The 9,480-nt window shown below is 39.8% G+C and overlaps 24 non-coding genes across 24 annotated transcripts; all 24 read right to left on the minus strand.

Annotated features, from left to right (window-relative positions):
• Positions 1–268: 268 nt before the first annotated feature.
• Positions 269–381, minus strand: LOC135024519 (U5 spliceosomal RNA). The gene has a single exon (XR_010221337.1). It is a non-coding gene; the product is annotated as a U5 spliceosomal RNA (small nuclear RNA).
• Positions 382–655: 274 nt separating this feature from the next.
• Positions 656–771, minus strand: LOC135024433 (U5 spliceosomal RNA). The gene has a single exon (XR_010221256.1). It is a non-coding gene; the product is annotated as a U5 spliceosomal RNA (small nuclear RNA).
• A 286-nt stretch (positions 772–1,057) lies between these two features.
• On the minus strand, positions 1,058–1,173 carry LOC135024829 (U5 spliceosomal RNA). Its single transcript, XR_010221641.1, has one exon. It is a non-coding gene; the product is annotated as a U5 spliceosomal RNA (small nuclear RNA).
• Positions 1,174–1,447: 274 nt separating this feature from the next.
• On the minus strand, positions 1,448–1,560 carry LOC135024410 (U5 spliceosomal RNA). Its single transcript, XR_010221234.1, has one exon. It is a non-coding gene; the product is annotated as a U5 spliceosomal RNA (small nuclear RNA).
• A 274-nt stretch (positions 1,561–1,834) lies between these two features.
• LOC135025022 (U5 spliceosomal RNA) lies at positions 1,835–1,950 on the minus strand. Its single transcript, XR_010221829.1, has one exon. It is a non-coding gene; the product is annotated as a U5 spliceosomal RNA (small nuclear RNA).
• A 274-nt stretch (positions 1,951–2,224) lies between these two features.
• Positions 2,225–2,340, minus strand: LOC135024521 (U5 spliceosomal RNA). The gene has a single exon (XR_010221339.1). It is a non-coding gene; the product is annotated as a U5 spliceosomal RNA (small nuclear RNA).
• Positions 2,341–2,626: 286 nt separating this feature from the next.
• On the minus strand, positions 2,627–2,742 carry LOC135024777 (U5 spliceosomal RNA). The gene has a single exon (XR_010221590.1). It is a non-coding gene; the product is annotated as a U5 spliceosomal RNA (small nuclear RNA).
• A 270-nt stretch (positions 2,743–3,012) lies between these two features.
• LOC135024676 (U5 spliceosomal RNA) lies at positions 3,013–3,128 on the minus strand. The gene has a single exon (XR_010221489.1). It is a non-coding gene; the product is annotated as a U5 spliceosomal RNA (small nuclear RNA).
• Positions 3,129–3,402: 274 nt separating this feature from the next.
• Positions 3,403–3,518, minus strand: LOC135024992 (U5 spliceosomal RNA). The gene has a single exon (XR_010221799.1). It is a non-coding gene; the product is annotated as a U5 spliceosomal RNA (small nuclear RNA).
• A 286-nt stretch (positions 3,519–3,804) lies between these two features.
• On the minus strand, positions 3,805–3,920 carry LOC135024612 (U5 spliceosomal RNA). The gene has a single exon (XR_010221426.1). It is a non-coding gene; the product is annotated as a U5 spliceosomal RNA (small nuclear RNA).
• Positions 3,921–4,191: 271 nt separating this feature from the next.
• LOC135025017 (U5 spliceosomal RNA) lies at positions 4,192–4,307 on the minus strand. The gene has a single exon (XR_010221824.1). It is a non-coding gene; the product is annotated as a U5 spliceosomal RNA (small nuclear RNA).
• Positions 4,308–4,593: 286 nt separating this feature from the next.
• LOC135024691 (U5 spliceosomal RNA) lies at positions 4,594–4,709 on the minus strand. The gene has a single exon (XR_010221505.1). It is a non-coding gene; the product is annotated as a U5 spliceosomal RNA (small nuclear RNA).
• A 270-nt stretch (positions 4,710–4,979) lies between these two features.
• On the minus strand, positions 4,980–5,095 carry LOC135024681 (U5 spliceosomal RNA). Its single transcript, XR_010221494.1, has one exon. It is a non-coding gene; the product is annotated as a U5 spliceosomal RNA (small nuclear RNA).
• A 274-nt stretch (positions 5,096–5,369) lies between these two features.
• Positions 5,370–5,485, minus strand: LOC135025005 (U5 spliceosomal RNA). Its single transcript, XR_010221812.1, has one exon. It is a non-coding gene; the product is annotated as a U5 spliceosomal RNA (small nuclear RNA).
• A 286-nt stretch (positions 5,486–5,771) lies between these two features.
• Positions 5,772–5,887, minus strand: LOC135024831 (U5 spliceosomal RNA). Its single transcript, XR_010221643.1, has one exon. It is a non-coding gene; the product is annotated as a U5 spliceosomal RNA (small nuclear RNA).
• Positions 5,888–6,161: 274 nt separating this feature from the next.
• On the minus strand, positions 6,162–6,274 carry LOC135024520 (U5 spliceosomal RNA). Its single transcript, XR_010221338.1, has one exon. It is a non-coding gene; the product is annotated as a U5 spliceosomal RNA (small nuclear RNA).
• A 274-nt stretch (positions 6,275–6,548) lies between these two features.
• Positions 6,549–6,664, minus strand: LOC135024434 (U5 spliceosomal RNA). The gene has a single exon (XR_010221257.1). It is a non-coding gene; the product is annotated as a U5 spliceosomal RNA (small nuclear RNA).
• A 286-nt stretch (positions 6,665–6,950) lies between these two features.
• LOC135024832 (U5 spliceosomal RNA) lies at positions 6,951–7,066 on the minus strand. Its single transcript, XR_010221644.1, has one exon. It is a non-coding gene; the product is annotated as a U5 spliceosomal RNA (small nuclear RNA).
• Positions 7,067–7,340: 274 nt separating this feature from the next.
• LOC135024411 (U5 spliceosomal RNA) lies at positions 7,341–7,453 on the minus strand. The gene has a single exon (XR_010221235.1). It is a non-coding gene; the product is annotated as a U5 spliceosomal RNA (small nuclear RNA).
• Positions 7,454–7,727: 274 nt separating this feature from the next.
• On the minus strand, positions 7,728–7,843 carry LOC135025024 (U5 spliceosomal RNA). Its single transcript, XR_010221831.1, has one exon. It is a non-coding gene; the product is annotated as a U5 spliceosomal RNA (small nuclear RNA).
• Positions 7,844–8,117: 274 nt separating this feature from the next.
• On the minus strand, positions 8,118–8,233 carry LOC135024637 (U5 spliceosomal RNA). Its single transcript, XR_010221451.1, has one exon. It is a non-coding gene; the product is annotated as a U5 spliceosomal RNA (small nuclear RNA).
• Positions 8,234–8,507: 274 nt separating this feature from the next.
• LOC135024563 (U5 spliceosomal RNA) lies at positions 8,508–8,622 on the minus strand. The gene has a single exon (XR_010221382.1). It is a non-coding gene; the product is annotated as a U5 spliceosomal RNA (small nuclear RNA).
• Positions 8,623–8,904: 282 nt separating this feature from the next.
• Positions 8,905–9,020, minus strand: LOC135024778 (U5 spliceosomal RNA). The gene has a single exon (XR_010221591.1). It is a non-coding gene; the product is annotated as a U5 spliceosomal RNA (small nuclear RNA).
• Positions 9,021–9,290: 270 nt separating this feature from the next.
• On the minus strand, positions 9,291–9,406 carry LOC135024677 (U5 spliceosomal RNA). Its single transcript, XR_010221490.1, has one exon. It is a non-coding gene; the product is annotated as a U5 spliceosomal RNA (small nuclear RNA).
• Positions 9,407–9,480: the final 74 nt, after the last annotated feature.

Below are 9,480 nucleotides of genomic sequence, written 5' to 3' on the forward strand. Positions count from 1 at the left end.
GATGCCTCCTGTCGCCTGAGTGCCATGCCAGCAGTCCTCATTCAGCTTAAAGTGAGCACCCAATTTGAAAGAAAGAAAGCAGATTTCTCACCAGGCTTCCCCTTGCTATAAGCATGGTTTGTACTCTTTTCCATGTGCTCCCTGATCTTTCAAGCAAGTAGCATGGTCAAGAAAGTTCTGTTTGAAAAGAAACAAACATTTGCTGTCATTTCTATGCAAATGAGCTTACATTAAAGCACACTCGTTCTATCTTTGCACCGATAAAAGAAACCCCAATAAGATGGGGCATGCAAAAATTGAGATACTCAGTTTTGCTCCTCTCCACGGAAATCTTTAGTAAAAGGCGAAATATTAATTCGTTCTGAAGAGAAACCAGAGCATGACCAAGATTCCACCTGTTGCCTGAGTGCCAAGCCAGCAGTCCTCATTCAGCTTAAAGTGAGCACCCAATTTGAAAGAAAGAAAGCAGATTTCTCACCAGGCTTCCCCTTGCTATAAGCATGGTTTGTACTCTTTTCCATGTGCTCCCTGATCTTTCAAGCAAGTAGCATGGTCAAGAAAGTTCTGTTTGAAAAGAAACAAACATTTGCTGTCATTTCTATGCAAATGAGCTTACATTAAAGCACACTCTTTCTATCTTTAAACCAATAAAAGAAACCTCAATAAGATGGGGCATGCAAAAATTGAGATAAAACTCAGTTTTGCTCTTCTCCACTGAAATCTTTAGTAAAAGGCGAAAGATTTATTCGTTCTGAAGAGAAACCAGAGCATGACCAAGATTCCACCTGTCGCCTGAGCGCCAAGCCAGCAGTCCTCATTCAGCTTAAAGTGAGCACCCAATTTGAAAGAAAGAAAGCAGATTTCTCACCAGGCTTCCCCTTGCTATAAGCATGGTTTGTACTCTTTTCCATGTGCTCCCAGATCTTTCAAGCAATTAGTATGGTCAAGAAAGTTCTTTTTGAAAAGAAACAGGCATTTACTGTCATTGTTATGCAAATAAACTTACATTAAAGCTACCAAGAAAGCACACTCGTTCTGTCTTTAAATTGATAAAAGAAACCCCAGTAATATAGGGCATGCAAAAATTGAGATAAAACTCAGTTTTGCTCCTCTCCACGGAAATCTTTAATAAAAGGCGAAAGATTTGTTCGTTCTGAAGAGAAACCAGAGCATGACCAAAATTCCTCCTGTCGCCTGAGTGCCATGCCAGCAGTCCTCATTCAGCTTAAAGTGAGCACCCAATTTGAAAGAAAGAAAGCAGATTTCTCACCAGGCTTCCCCTTGCTATAAGCATGGTTTGTACTCTTTTCCATGTGCTCCCTGATCTTTCAAGCAAGTAGCATGGTCAAGAAAGTTCTGTTTGAAAAGAAACAAACATTTGCTGTCATTTCTATGCAAATGAGCTTACATTAAAGCACACTCGTTCTATCTTTAAACCGATAAAAGAAACCCCAATAAGATGGGGCATGCAAAAATTGAGATACTCAGTTTTGCTCCTCTCCACGGAAATCTTTAGTAAAAGGCGAAATATTTATTCGTTCTGAAGAGAAACCAGAGCATGACCAAGATTCCACCTGTCACCTGAGAGCCATGCCAGCAGTCCTCATTCAGCTCAAAGTAAGCACCCAATTTGAAAGAAAGAAAGCAGATCTCTCACCAGGCTTCCCCTTGCTATAAGCATGGTTTGTACTCTTTGCCATGTGCTCCCAGATCTTTCAAGCAATTAGTATGGTCAAGAAAGTTCTGTTTGAAAAGAAACAGACATTTACTGTCATTTCTATGCAAATGAGCTTACATTAAAGCACACTTGTTCTATCTTTAAACCGATAAAAGAAACCCCAATAAGATTGGGCATGCAAAAATTGAGATAAAACTCAGTTTTGCTCCTTTTCACGGAAATCTTTAGTAAAAGGCGAAAGATTTGTATGTTCTGAAGAGAAACCAGAGCATGACCTAGATTCCACCTGTCGCCTGAGTGCCATGCCAGCAGTCCTCATTCAGCTCAAAGTGAGCACCCAATTTGAAAGAAAGAAAGCAGATTTCTCACCTGGCTTCCCCTTGCTATAAGCATGGTTTGTACTCTTTTCCATGTGCTCCCTGATCTTTCAAGCAATTAGTATGGTCAAGTAAGTTCTGTTTGAAAAGAAACAGACATTTACTGTCATTTCTATGCAAATGAGCTTACATTAAAGCACACTTGTTCTATCTTTAAACCGATAAAAGAAACCCCAATAAGATGGGGCATGCAAAAATTGAGATAAAACTCAGTTTTGCTCCTCTCCACGGAAATCTTTAGTAAAAGGCGAAAGATTTGTTCATTCTGAAGAGAAACCAGAGCATGACCAAGATTCCAACTGTCGCCTGAGTGCCAAGCCAGCTGTCCTCATTCAGCTTAAAGTGAGCACCCAATTTGAAAGAAAGAAAGCAGATTTCTCACCTGGCTTCACCTTGCTATAAGCATGGTTTGTACTCTTTTCCATGTGCTCCCTGATCTTTCAAGCAATTAGTATGGTCAAGAAAGTTCTGTTTGAAAAGAAACAGGAATTTACTGTCATTGTTATGCAAATAAACTTACATTAAAGCTACCAAGAAAGCACACTCATTCTGTCTTTAAACTGATAAAAGAAACCCCAATAATATGGGGTATGCAAAAATTGAGATAAAACTCAGTTTTGCTCCTCTCCACGGAAATCTTTAGTAAAAGGCGAAAGATTTATTCATTAAGAAGAGAAACCAAAGCATGACCAAGATTCCTCCTGTCGCCTGAGTGCCAAGCCAGCAGTCCTCATTCAGCTCAAAGTGAGCGCCCAATTTGAAAGAAAGCAGATTTCTCACCTGGCTTCCCCTTGCTATAAGCATAGTTTGTACTGTTTTCCATGTGCTCCCAGATCTTTCAAGCAAGTAGCATGGTCAAGAAAGTTCTGTTTGAAAAGAAACAAACATTTGCTGTCATTTCTATGCAAATGAGCTTACATTAAAGCACACTCGTTCTATCTTTAAACCAATAAAAGAAACCTCAATAAGATGGGGCATGCAAAAATTGAGATAAAACTCAGTTTTGCTCCTCTCCACGGAAATCTTTAGTAAAAGGCGAAAGATTTGTTCGTTCTGAAGAGAAACCAGAGCATGACCAAGATTCCACCTGTCGCCTGAGTGCCATGCCAGCAGTCCTCATTCAGCTCAAAGTTAGCACCCAATTTGAAAGAAAGAAAGCAGATTTCTCACCAGGCTTCCCCTTGCTATAAGCATGGTTTGTACTCTTTGCCATGTGCTCCCAGATCTTTCAAGCGATTAGTATGGTCAAGAAAGTTCTGTTTTAAAAGAAACAGACATTTACTGTCATTTCTATGCAAATGAGCTTACATTAAAGCACACTCGTTCTATCTTTAAACCGATAAAAGAAACCCCAATAAGATGGGGCATGCAAAAATTGAGATAAAACTCAGTTTTGCTCTTCTCCACTGAAATCTTTAGTAAAAGGCGAAAGATTTATTCGTTCTGAAGAGAAACCAGAGCATGACCAAGATTCCACCTGTCGCCTGAGCGCCAAGCCAGCAGTCCTCATTCAGCTTAAAGTGAGCACCCAATTTGAAAGAAAGAAAGCAGATTTCTCACCAGGCTTCCCCTTGCTATAAGCATGGTTTGTACTCTTTTCCATGTGCTCCCAGATCTTTCAAGCAATTAGTATGGTCAAGAAAGTTCTTTTTGAAAAGAAACAGGCATTTACTGTCATTGTTATGCAAATAAACTTACATTAAAGCTACCAAGAAAGCACACTCGTTCTGTCTTTAAACTGATAAAAGAAACCCCAGTAATATAGGGCATGCAAAAATTGAGATAAAACTCAGTTTTGCTCCTCTCCACGGAAATCTTTAGTAAAAGGCGAAAGATTTGTTCGTTCTGAAGAGAAACCAGAGCATGACCAAGATTCCTCCTGTCGCCTGAGTGCCATGCCAGCAGTCCTCATTCAGCTCAAAGTGAGCGCCCAATTTGAAAGAAAGCAGATTTCTCACCTGGCTTCCCCTTGCTATAAGCATGGTTTGTACTCTTTGCCATGTGCTCCCAGATCTTTCAAGCTAGTAGCATGGTCAAGAAAGTTCTGTTTGAAAAGAAACAAACATTTACTGTCATTTTTTATGCAAATGAGCTTACATTAAAGCACACTCGTTCTATCTTTAAACCAATAAAAGAAACCTCAATAAGATAGTGCATGCAAAAATTGAGATAAAACTCAGTTTTGCTCCTCTCCACGGAAATCTTTAGTAAAAGGCGAAAGATTTGTTCGTTCTGAAAAGAAACCAGAGCATGACCAAGATTCCACCTGTCGCCTGAGTGCCATGCCAGCAGTCCTCATTCAGCTCAAAGTGAGCACCCAATTTGAAAGAAAGAAAGCAGATTTCTCACCAGGCTTCCCCTTGCTATAAGCATGGTTTGTACTCTTTGCCATGTGCTTCCAGATCTTTCAAGCAATTAGTATGGTCAAGAAAGTTCTTTTTGAAAAGAAACAGGCATTTACTGTCATTGTTATGCAAATAAACTTACATTAAAGCTACCAAGAAAGCACACTCGTTCTATCTTTAAACTGATAAAAGAAACCCCAATAATATGGGGCATGCAAAAATTGCGATAAAACTCAATTTTGCTCCTCTCCACGGAAATCTTTAGTAAAAGGCGAAAGATTTATTCGTTAAGAAGAGAAACCAGAGCATGACCAAGATTCCTCCGGTCGCCTGAGTGCCAAGCCAGCAGTCCTCATTCAGCTCAAAGTGAGCGCCCAATTTGAAAGAAAGCAGATTTCTCACCTGGCTTCCCCTTGCTATAAGCATGGTTTGTACTGTTTTCCATGTGCTCCCAGATCTTTCAAGCAAGTAGCATGGTCAAGAAAGTTCTGTTTGAAAATAAACAAACATTTGCTGTCATTTCTATGCAAATGAGCTTACATTAAAGCACACTCGTTCTATCTTTAAACCAATAAAAGAAACCTCAATAAGATGGGGCATGCAAAAATTGAGATAAAACTCAGTTTTGCTCCTCTCCACGGAAATCTTTAGTAAAAGGCAAAAGATTTGTTCGTTCTGAAGAGAAACCAGAGCATGACCAAGATTCCACCTGTCGCCTGAGTGCCATGCCAGCAGTCCTCATTCAGCTCAAAGTTAGCACCCAATTTGAAAGAAAGAAAGCAGATTTCTCACCAGGCTTCCCCTTGCTATAAGCATGGTTTGTACTCTTTGCCATGTGCTCCCAGATCTTTCAAGCGATTAGTATGGTCAAGAAAGTTCTGTTTTAAAAGAAACAGACATTTACTGTCATTTCTATGCAAATGAGCTTACATTAAAGCACACTCGTTCTATCTTTAAACCGATAAAAGAAACCCCAATAAGATGGGGCATGCAAAAATTTAGATAAAACTCAGTTTTGCTCTTCTCCACTGAAATCTTTAGTAAAAGGCGAAAGATTTATTCGTTCTGAAGAGAAACCAGAGCATGACCAAGATTCCACCTGTCGCCTGAGCGCCAAGCCAGCAGTCCTCATTTAGCTTAAAGTGAGCACCCAATTTGAAAGAAAGAAAGCAGATTTCTCACCAGGCTTCCCCTTGCTATAAGCATGGTTTGTACTCTTTTCCATGTGCTCCCAGATCTTTCAAGCAATTAGTATGGTCAAGAAAGTTCTTTTTGAAAAGAAACAGGCATTTACTGTCATTGTTATGCAAATAAACTTACATTAAAGCTACCAAGAAAGCACACTTGTTCTGTCTTTAAACTGATAAAAGAAACCCCAGTAATATAGGGCATGCAAAAATTGAGATAAAACTCAGTTTTGCTCCTCTCCACGGAAATCTTTAATAAAAGGCGAAAGATTTGTTCGTTCTGAAGAGAAACCAGAGCATGACCAAGATGCCTCCTGTCGCCTGAGTGCCATGCCAGCAGTCCTCATTCAGCTTAAAGTGAGCACCCAATTTGAAAGAAAGAAAGCAGATTTCTCACCAGGCTTCCCCTTGCTATAAGCATGGTTTGTACTCTTTTCCATGTGCTCCCTGATCTTTCAAGCAAGTAGCATGGTCAAGAAAGTTCTGTTTGAAAAGAAACAAACATTTGCTGTCATTTCTATGCAAATGAGCTTACATTAAAGCACACTCGTTCTATCTTTGCACCGATAAAAGAAACCCCAATAAGATGGGGCATGCAAAAATTGAGATACTCAGTTTTGCTCCTCTCCACGGAAATCTTTAGTAAAAGGCGAAATATTAATTCGTTCTGAAGAGAAACCAGAGCATGACCAAGATTCCACCTGTTGCCTGAGTGCCAAGCCAGCAGTCCTCATTCAGCTTAAAGTGAGCACCCAATTTGAAAGAAAGAAAGCAGATTTCTCACCAGGCTTCCCCTTGCTATAAGCATGGTTTGTACTCTTTTCCATGTGCTCCCTGATCTTTCAAGCAAGTAGCATGGTCAAGAAAGTTCTGTTTGAAAAGAAACAAACATTTGCTGTCATTTCTATGCAAATGAGCTTACATTAAAGCACACTCGTTCTATCTTTAAACCAATAAAAGAAACCTCAATAAGATGGGGCATGCAAAAATTGAGATAAAACTCAGTTTTGCTCTTCTCCACTGAAATCTTTAGTAAAAGGCGAAAGATTTATTCGTTCTGAAGAGAAACCAGAGCATGACCAAGATTCCACCTGTCGCCTGAGCGCCAAGCCAGCAGTCCTCATTCAGCTTAAAGTGAGCACCCAATTTGAAAGAAAGAAAGCAGATTTCTCACCAGGCTTCCCCTTGCTATAAGCATGGTTTGTACTCTTTTCCATGTGCTCCCAGATCTTTCAAGCAATTAGTATGGTCAAGAAAGTTCTTTTTGAAAAGAAACAGGCATTTACTGTCATTGTTATGCAAATAAACTTACATTAAAGCTACCAAGAAAGCACACTCGTTCTGTCTTTAAATTGATAAAAGAAACCCCAGTAATATAGGGCATGCAAAAATTGAGATAAAACTCAGTTTTGCTCCTCTCCACGGAAATCTTTAATAAAAGGCGAAAGATTTGTTCGTTCTGAAGAGAAACCAGAGCATGACCAAAATTCCTCCTGTCGCCTGAGTGCCATGCCAGCAGTCCTCATTCAGCTTAAAGTGAGCACCCAATTTGAAAGAAAGAAAGCAGATTTCTCACCAGGCTTCCCCTTGCTATAAGCATGGTTTGTACTCTTTTCCATGTGCTCCCTGATCTTTCAAGCAAGTAGCATGGTCAAGAAAGTTCTGTTTGAAAAGAAACAAACATTTGCTGTCATTTCTATGCAAATGAGCTTACATTAAAGCACACTCGTTCTATCTTTAAACCGATAAAAGAAACCCCAATAAGATGGGGCATGCAAAAATTGAGATACTCAGTTTTGCTCCTCTCCACGGAAATCTTTAGTAAAAGGCGAAATATTTATTCGTTCTGAAGAGAAACCAGAGCATGACCAAGATTCCACCTGTCACCTGAGAGCCATGCCAGCAGTCCTCATTCAGCTCAAAGTAAGCACCCAATTTGAAAGAAAGAAAGCAGATCTCTCACCAGGCTTCCCCTTGCTATAAGCATGGTTTGTACTCTTTGCCATGTGCTCCCAGATCTTTCAAGCAATTAGTATGGTCAAGAAAGTTCTGTTTGAAAAGAAACAGACATTTACTGTCATTTCTATGCAAATGAGCTTACATTAAAGCACACTTGTTCTATCTTTAAACCGATAAAAGAAACCCCAATAAGATTGGGCATGCAAAAATTGAGATAAAACTCAGTTTTGCTCCTTTTCACGGAAATCTTTAGTAAAAGGCGAAAGATTTGTATGTTCTGAAGAGAAACCAGAGCATGACCTAGATTCCACCTGTCGCCTGAGTGCCATGCCAGCAGTCCTCATTCAGCTCAAAGTGAGCACCCAATTTGAAAGAAAGAAAGCAGATTTCTCACCTGGCTTCCCCTTGCTATAAGCATGGTTTGTACTCTTTTCCATGTGCTCCCTGATCTTTCAAGCAATTAGTATGGTCAAGTAAGTTCTGTTTGAAAAGAAACAGACATTTACTGTCATTTCTATGCAAATGAGCTTACATTAAAGCACACTTGTTCTATCTTTAAACCGATAAAAGAAACCCCAATAAGATGGGGCATGCAAAAATTGAGATAAAACTCAGTTTTGCTCCTCTCCACGGAAATCTTTAGTAAAAGGCGAAAGATTTGTTCGTTCTGAAGAGAAACCAGAGCATGACCAAGATTCCAACTGTCGCCTGAGTGCCATGCCAGCAGTCCTCATTCAGCTCAAAGTGAGCACCCAATTTGAAAGAAAGAAAGCAGATTTCTCACCTGGCTTCCCCTTGCTATAAGCATGGTTTGTACTCTTTTCCATGTGCTCCCTGATCTTTCAAGCAATTAGTATGGTCAAGAAAGTTCTGTTTGAAAAGAAACAGACATTTACTGTCATTTCTATGCAAATGAGCTTACATTAAAGCACACTCGTTCTATCTTTAAACCGATAAAAGAAACCCCAATAAGATGGGGCATGCAAAAATTGAGATAAAACTCAGTTTTGCTCCTCTCCATGGAATCTTTAATAAAAGGCGAAAGATTTGTTCATTCTGAAGAGAAACCAGAGCATGACCAAGATTCCACCTGTCGCCTGAGTGCCAAGCCAGCTGTCCTCATTCAGCTTAAAGTGAGCACCCAATTTGAAAGAAAGCAGATTTCTAACCAGGCTTCCCCTTGCTATAAGCATGGTTTGTACTCTATTCCATGAGCTCCCAGATCTTTCAAGTAATTAGTATGGTCAAGAAAGTTCTGTTTGAAAAGAAACAGGAATTTACTGTCATTGTTATGCAAATAAACTTACATTAAAGCTACCAAGAAAGCACACTCATTCTGTCTTTAAACTGATAAAAGAAACCCCAATAATATGGGGTATGCAAAAATTGAGATAAAACTCAGTTTTGCTCCTCTCCACGGAAATCTTTAGTAAAAGGCGAAAGATTTATTCATTAAGAAGAGAAACCAAAGCATGACCAAGATTCCTCCTGTCGCCTGAGTGCCAAGCCAGCAGTCCTCATTCAGCTCAAAGTGAGCGCCCAATTTGAAAGAAAGCAGATTTCTCACCTGGCTTCCCCTTGCTATAAGCATAGTTTGTACTGTTTTCCATGTGCTCCCAGATCTTTCAAGCAAGTAGCATGGTCAAGAAAGTTCTGTTTGAAAAGAAACAAACATTTGCTGTCATTTCTATGCAAATGAGCTTACATTAAAGCACACTCGTTCTATCTTTAAACCAATAAAAGAAACCTCAATAAGATGGGGCATGCAAAAATTGAGATAAAACTCAGTTTTGCTCCTCTCCACGGAAATCTTTAGTAAAAGGCGAAAGATTTGTTCGTTCTGAAGAGAAACCAGAGCATGACCAAGATTCCACCTGTCGCCTGAGTGCCATGCCAGCAGTCCTCATTCAGCTCAAAGTTAGCACCCAATTTGA

Source organism: Pseudophryne corroboree, unplaced genomic scaffold, assembly GCF_028390025.1.
Source record: "Pseudophryne corroboree isolate aPseCor3 unplaced genomic scaffold, aPseCor3.hap2 scaffold_410, whole genome shotgun sequence".
In the NCBI taxonomy this organism is placed as follows: domain Eukaryota; kingdom Metazoa; phylum Chordata; class Amphibia; order Anura; family Myobatrachidae; genus Pseudophryne; species Pseudophryne corroboree.